The sequence below is a fragment of the Solanum stenotomum genome, chromosome 10 (assembly GCF_019186545.1).
Source record: "Solanum stenotomum isolate F172 chromosome 10, ASM1918654v1, whole genome shotgun sequence".
In the NCBI taxonomy this organism is placed as follows: Eukaryota; Viridiplantae; Streptophyta; class Magnoliopsida; order Solanales; family Solanaceae; genus Solanum; species Solanum stenotomum.
This window is the reverse complement of record NC_064291.1, coordinates 45116727-45124495: the sequence shown is the minus strand read 5'-3', so window position 1 is coordinate 45124495 and position 7769 is coordinate 45116727. Positions and strand designations below refer to the sequence as shown.

The 7769-nt window shown below is 34.9% G+C and overlaps 1 pseudogene; it reads right to left on the bottom strand.

Moving 5' to 3' along the window:
• Positions 1–2982: 2982 nt before the first annotated feature.
• Positions 2983–6064, bottom strand: LOC125843039 (pentatricopeptide repeat-containing protein At1g19525-like; annotated as a pseudogene).
• Positions 6065–7769: the final 1705 nt, after the last annotated feature.

The following is a 7769-nucleotide window of genomic DNA, read 5'->3' as shown; positions in this document are numbered from 1 at the left end:
TATTTTTAAAAAATTATGTGGATTTTTTTAAAAATAATTTAAAAGTGTCCTTTAATTTTAATGTTTTAATTTTTTTTATGTTTATTTGATTTTCTTCACTTATTTTGATATCCGTTCAAAATTAATTTATTTTAAATACAAGACATTTGGAATTAAATTTGAAATCAAATCAAAACAAAAGACAAAGAAAATAAAATCAATAGAAAAATAAAAGAGAAAAAACAATGAATGTAGGTAAAAAATAAGTTTCGATAAAAGGTAAAAAAATGTGTGTTATGTCAAAAAAGAAATAAAAGACTTAATTTTTGAAAATCAATTTAACTTTTTAAGAGAAAAATCGATCTGAAAAGAGTCGCCACTTAATTTTTGAGAAAGAAAATTTATAATTTTCAAAAGACTTAAACAGATAAAATCATTTGAAAAATACCAAAAGGGGTTCGGGGTTCTATTTACACTTCAAGAAGGTGTTAGGCCCTTGAAGTGTCTGCTAACGTGCGGTTGACCTACGACTTGACTAAGAATGACTAACTTTGAAAATTGACTAGTAAAGAAGACACTTTTTATATTACTTAAAGGAAATAAAATAAGAAAGATTTTTTTTTGAGGAAATAGCATTTTTATTAATAAACAAAATAAGTAAATAATAAAAAATATTACTTCAATTAAACATAAAAAATAAAGAAAGCTTGTCTTTGGAAATTTAATTAAATTAAACCAAACAAAATAAAGGATTAGAGTTGGTACAAAAATAATAATCAAATATACAATAATAGATAAATTTAAAAAATGGGCCTATTGGGCCCAAAATCAGAAGTATATCCGCCTGGGTTGATTTTGGGCCTAACTGCTGCTATGGATTAATATGGGCTTTAGCCCAAACCTGCCCTATTTTCTAATAAAAGCTTGCTGCAATAAAATTTTGGGCTTTTGGCCCATTTCTGCTGATGAAATATTGTGTATACACCAAGTGTATATGAGCTGTATTAGCCCAACATAATGCAAGGAGGAGAGTCCATGAATGGACTCAAGTATAATGTACAAAAAAGAAAGGAGTAATGAATTACTATTAACTCAAAATTGCATAAAAAAAAGGTATTCACATTTCTTTATATTGATTTATTTTGTTCTTTTTTACCAAACAAAATACCATATATGAATTCAATAAAGATGGAAGCCATTAAATGAGAAGCCATAGATGGAACAAACCAATTTTGTGTAAGCAGAGAAATCATCAATCCCATTGTGTTAATCAGTATTGCTTAAATATAATACACAGATTAGATGCAACCCTCCATCCCAGTGCAGATGGGTGGGAGGAATGCATAGAGAGTACCTAAACCTCTAGCTTGGGTTTTGAGACTTAATTGATTGATTGGTATAGAGTTTTAGGAATTGCCTTCCGGGTCTCATGCTCGTCATTTGTCATTTTCTTTGTTCTTGGAGCAAGAAGAAGGTGATTCTTTCTATCAGTAAGGGATGTTTTTGAAAAACAATGGTATTCAGGATTTAACTGGTTGACGCTTGGCCATAGAAATAGAGCTGGAACTTCTGTTGTATTAATTATTCTCTTGATACTTAAAGAGTTAGTGGTTATCTCCTATATTCCTAACAAAGGTTAAAGGACACTGCCATATTTATAAAAAACAACAAAGTTGTAGCTGACTATAGATGTTTCTGTTCTCACCACATGTTATACTGGAGACTCAAAAAATGAAGAGTTTTATGTGTGTGATTTCCATTGCTCTTTTACAATAACTCTGAGAAACCACAAACGCTTAAATGCTCCTATTTTACAAATAACCTTATTTCTTCCCATTCTCGAAAATAAGCATTATGCAGTGATTAAGCATTGGATCCCTCATAGAATTAAGATGAAATGAACAAAGCAAATTCAGTTTCCAAAGCAGTAACTCTGGTTGTATAAATTTCTTGTGGATTGTCTCTTTGACATGAGCCAGAAGGAATCCTCCGCACTTATGCAAGTAATCAAGTTGTACACTATATATCCTGATGTTCATTGCAACTACAGTGTAATGGTCCATTTTGATACTCGGAATCTGCTCTATGCAATCCTATAGACTCTCTGGAGATGGCTGCTTTCATTAGAATTATCTGAATCCATGAACTTTCATGCATTTCAATTCTAGTGTTGATATCCAGTTGGTCTTTTATTGTTAGACATCACCTTTTCAAATGTTTCATAAAGTTATAGGATAATTTTAGAGACCTCCAACAGGTTTCGCTCTATAACACTCACCTCCCTTGTGGTTTATGATATTAAGCCTACCTCTCTTATTTTGACTTTTAGTGTAACTATTCTTTAAACCTATTTAAAATAAATATAAATCAACTATGACTTGACAAATTTGCCCTTCTTTATATTAGTTAATTTTTTCATATTAATGCATATTATTAAAAACATGAATTATTTAATAATATTTTAAAATAAAATCAACACAAATAATTTAATATTATTATATATATACACAGGTTCTTTTTTACCAAACAAAGATGCCATATATGAATTCAACAAAGATGGAAGCCATTAAATGAGAAGCCATAGATGGAACAAACCAATTTTGTGCAAGGAGAGAAATCACCAATCCCGTTGTGTAAATCAGTATTGCTTAAATATAATACACAGATTAGATGCAACCCTCCATCCCAGTGCAGATGGGTGGGAGGAATGCATAGAGAGTACCTAAACCTTTATTTGATGCACCAAAGTCAGCCTTATTTATGCAACCTATATTATCAAGTAAACTGATTCTCAGGATATCTTCCGATGCATTGTTCACTATTAGAACCTCCTATCACTCCAAATTTTAATGTTCATTTAGAAGTCACGTGGCAATTCAACTCCCAGGAGTAACAAGGCTATAAAAGGGTTTAAAAGATGAAAGAGCCGCAAACATCATAACAACCACAATTGATGCATCTGACAATGGAGAACACATCTATAAGTCAAGTTTATTAGCTCTTCTGTGTCGAACAAAAACAAGTCAGAAGGCATGGTCGTAAAATAAACTGGAACAGTAATCAACTTGCAGCTTTTAAATTTATGGAGACAGCTCATGTGATTCCTGGATCACACTGAGGCAATTGATTGATTCTTATACGCTTCAGACCACTAAAACGCACCTTCATGACCCGACACCCAAGATAGATAGCAGTAACTTACCTTGAATGCAAACGGATCAACATTATCTTACAGATAGTCTCCTGTGATGAAAAGTTTGAGATGCCATGAGTGTCACTTGAAGTTGTTCGGTACGAGCTTCCATCAATCCTTGGAAATTTTGAGCATCTTGTACAAATCCACCAGTTATAAGTGACCATATAATCCTCTCGAATTCTTCTAACTACTCCTGTTTTGCCTCCAAAACTCCAAGAGCTTGAATAGCCTTTTTCTCAACATTAGCTCTTGCATACATGTCACATAGGCTAATATGAACCTTAAATGGAGGAGCCTCACCCTGCTCAGCAATTTTATCCAAGAGCTGTTCAGCTTCATCAATTAGTTGCATTTTACCCAACTAATCCACCAAAACCGAATAAGTAGCCACACCAGGCTCAAAGCCATCTTTCTCAAGCTCCATTAAAAGATTTAAGGCTTTATCCAGCAGGTTCTTCTTCTCATAAGCTACTATCATGCTAGCAGTGCATCTATCATCTGGCTTGTGTCCAAGTTTAATCATGTAATCGAAATTATACCTTGCCTGATCAGGGTCACCAGCTTTTCCAAATGCCTCAACAAGTAACGTACATGACTCTAAAAGGGCTGAAATTCTGAAAATTGCATTTTAGTTGCTATTCTTTTTTTTTTTTTTTGAAACTGGCAAGGTTGTATTCTTCAGCATTAAGGGCATGCTGGCCACCACCAAAAAGTGTCAATTACAAACTTCGTAACAAATCTACAATCTGATCTGTATCTACTATACACAACTGTTTACACCAAAAAAGTAGAGATACTATACAATTCCATTTGACCTTGTGTATGGAATTGGATCTATTTTCGAAGCATCTACTATTCCTTTCCTTCCAAACTGACCACCATATACATGATGGTATTAACCTCCACCATTTCTTCTGACTCTTGGTGCCTCCTCTCCTTACCCAGCTCTTCAACACGTTTGATGTACGTTCTGGCATTGTCCAATTCAGATTTGAAATGCTAAGGAACAAATTCCAGATTTGAGCAGTGTAATTACAATGCAAGAAAAGTTGTCTGTTAGTTTCACTTGTCAAATTGCATAAAAAACACCTAGGGACCAGCTGTCTACCCTTCTTCTGAAGTACTTCCTGTGTTAAACAAGCTCTCTTTATCACTAGCCAAGTGAAGCATTTCACTTTTGTAGGGATATCCCCCTTCCAAAAATAGTTCCAGAGGTGTTTTGGTCTCCCTGCCATCACCTGGAGACCTCTTCTGTAAGCACTGTTGACTGAGAAAAGGCCATCTTTGCTGTGCTTCCACAACATCCTGTCTGTGCATTTTAGTTGCTATTCTTTTGGCTCCATTAACATCACCATGCTGAACAAATGACCTTAGGAGGGCCATAAAGATCTCCTTAGAGGGTTTGATGTCTCTTGCCTCCATTTCCCTCATCAATGATTCACCTTTCTTTGGGTCTCCAGCATTTACACAGGCTAGGATAATGGAATTGTAAACCCCCATGTCTGGTAGGAATCCTTGAGTTCTCAAGCTCTCAAATGCAGCGTTTGCTCGATCCAGATCACCTGCTTTGCTGTACATGTGAACCATGGTTGTTGACGTGAGAATATCAAGTACAATTTCATTTTCACTCATCTTTTTGATAATTCTCTTGGCATCTTCTAGCCGGTTATCTCTAGCATGGGCATCAATGAGTTTTGAGTAGTCACGTATGTTTGTTTCGAAGGACTCTTCACCAAGCACATTTACTGCAATCTTACATGTTTACTAAAAGTCAGAGTTAGCCAATACTTAACTTCTTAAATTCAGATTTTCTTTTATAGGTAGAAACTTAAATTCAGATTTGTCATAACATTTTGTTACAGTATAGAACAGTTGGTGAAGGATTTCTATACAGGTAAAAGTTATAATTTCACTAACATTTCTTGTAAGCATTTCACTAACCAATCTAACTCTATGTTTAAGATTATACGTCCAACATGTAATAAAGACTTACCATTTCAAAGTTAAAAAGCAACAATAATTCGAAAACACTTAAACTGGAGAAGTCTCGGAATACCTTCAAATATAGACTAGCATTTTGTTTCTTCAATCTATCAAGTATATTTATCCAGTCTACTCTGCTAGGTTGGAGAAGTTGTACCCATTCTGCTATAAGTGTAAAAGAATCATCTTTCTCCTGTGAAGAAAGGATTTTGTCAGTAATAATTTTGCACTTTCCATCTATTCGTTTTGGTTCTTGAGGCCATATGATTTTCTCAGCCTCGTGTCAGCCACTTGAGACCATTTCGAATCAGACAAATCAAGTCCATAAATCTTGTAGTTAATTTCCACACGCCTTTTTGGAAGAGCCACTACTTTAGGCTCCTCAGCACCACTGTCCCGCTCACTCCCTTCTTTGTCTTCCTTAAAACGACGTTAAGGACTCTGATAAAACTCAGTCTCCTCCATCTTCTCCCGTGCCCATCTAAACCTATACTCCCTAAGCATCTCTCCACATATACCCACTTCACCAGCAAACCTACACATCTCCTTGACTTCCTTGGCTTAAAGAAAGTTGTTCATTTTCTCATTTTTCTTTGCTTTCTCCATATCTTCCAACACCCCATTGCTCACCTCCCACACTGTCTTCCACAAATCCTCACTAAAATCACTAGAAAGTAAGGACGACCCCTGCACTATCTGCTGATCGAAACCACCCTAGTCACATCTGAGCTAATTATAACTAAGTCATCCGCTTATATTATACCAAGCAAGACCCTTTTGCAGTTAGACAACCTTCCCAACAATAACCAAAAGCATCTCATGAATTGTATTTTTTTCAAAATCTGGACATACTTCCATAAGCTTTCCACGCATTACCAAAACGAATCTTGACAAAAACTCATTCATTGTGGCTGACGACTTACTTACCATTCCTTGATCTATGTGCTTGGTTTTGATGATCTATGTGTTTAGAAGGCACATTTTTGTCAAGTAGAAGTGTCTAACTTGGTTACTCTATAAGTTCATAAGGCTATCTCACTAAATGTGTCAAGTTTAAGGGGCTATCTAGATATTTAGCCTTTTATGTACAATGTATTTTGCCTCTACTTAATGGGAAGAGGAAGAAGTTCAGGTCATAATTTGGCCTTTCATGCAAATATGCTAGAGCAACTATATGAAGCACATATTCATATCCTGACTCAATTTTATATTACCCGATTCGACTTTCAAGAACACAAATTCAATGTTAAAATACAGAACACAATTTAAAACTGTCAAAATTAAAAGAACATATATAAAAAGAAATTGAACAAAACCCCACCAAATTTCATTCTCAAGCAAAAGAGAGAATAGGAAACTCATAACAGCACGCCTTCATCTTCCAGACCATATTCTCTTATGTGGAAGGGTGATGCAAAAGGGAAATGCACAGTCAGCGCACATTATAAACATCAAAGTGACTTAACTGACAGCATCTCCTTTTGGCCATGAAGTGTATCTGGGGAAACAAAGCACCTTTAAAGTTGGAATGCTTCAGTCGGTTGGTTTCTCAGGCAGCACGTTAGACAAATAATTGTAAGCATAACCAGTTTCTCAATACAAATACTAGCTTTTGGTCCAGAATGAATGGGTGCTTGAGCATTGAGTGCCAGCCTGCGCCAGGCTATTGCAAATAAATCTTCAACTTGTTACTTTTTTGTTTATGTGTGTAACATGGCTATTGCAAATGATACAGAATTTTGGGCTCTTTTCAATTGCAGCAGTGCTCCCTATATATATATATAGAGAGAGAGAGAGAGAGAGCACTTTCTTTTCAATGAAATACCTTTAACAATCAGATATAGAAAGTACAATAAAGGTATAGCTTACCCTATTGGAATTTCAAGAACCCAAACTCTCAAGAAATTCTAAGGAATAATTTTAGTTACCCAGCATTAACCAAAAGCAAAATTGTATTTAAAAGGGACCAAGGGGTTCACACCCCAGTACAATATAAGCACAAAACATAAAATACACAAACCCAATTTCTCCATTCAACTGAAATTGTCAACTAATTCAATATCCCCAAACATAAAATTCAACAGGATAAAAAAGAGAAAGGACCGAAAAAACGAAGTAAATGCTATTGCTTTTTAAGCCTCATGGGTTGCTTCTGATTTGCTAGCCGATAAATCCAGTACACCTACACCAATTTCATCATATGAATCAAACATTATACCCTCTACCATGTTCATAATTGCTGCAGAAACAGAAATTGAAAAAGAATAAGAAAGTACCAAAGCGAGGACATGGGCACCAATAAGTATGACTACTAGAAGAGGTACTGCTTCAAGACGAATCTGATTCGCCATTTTCCAAAGTGAAGTGAATCTCTGATTTTCCCAATTTTTACCAACTGCCTCCTATGTTTTGCTTCTCCTCCGCTCACACTTCTATTTAGTTCAAATCAAAAGTGTGCCTCTTGCCCTCTACTATGTTCCATTTTATGTATTTTTAGTCAAAGGAGAGCTTTAATTTGGTACATTATTTACTCCTTTTTAATTAAAATTAAATATAAGTAAATGTTTTATAATATATATATGCCTCGAATTTATGATGTTTTTTTTAAAAA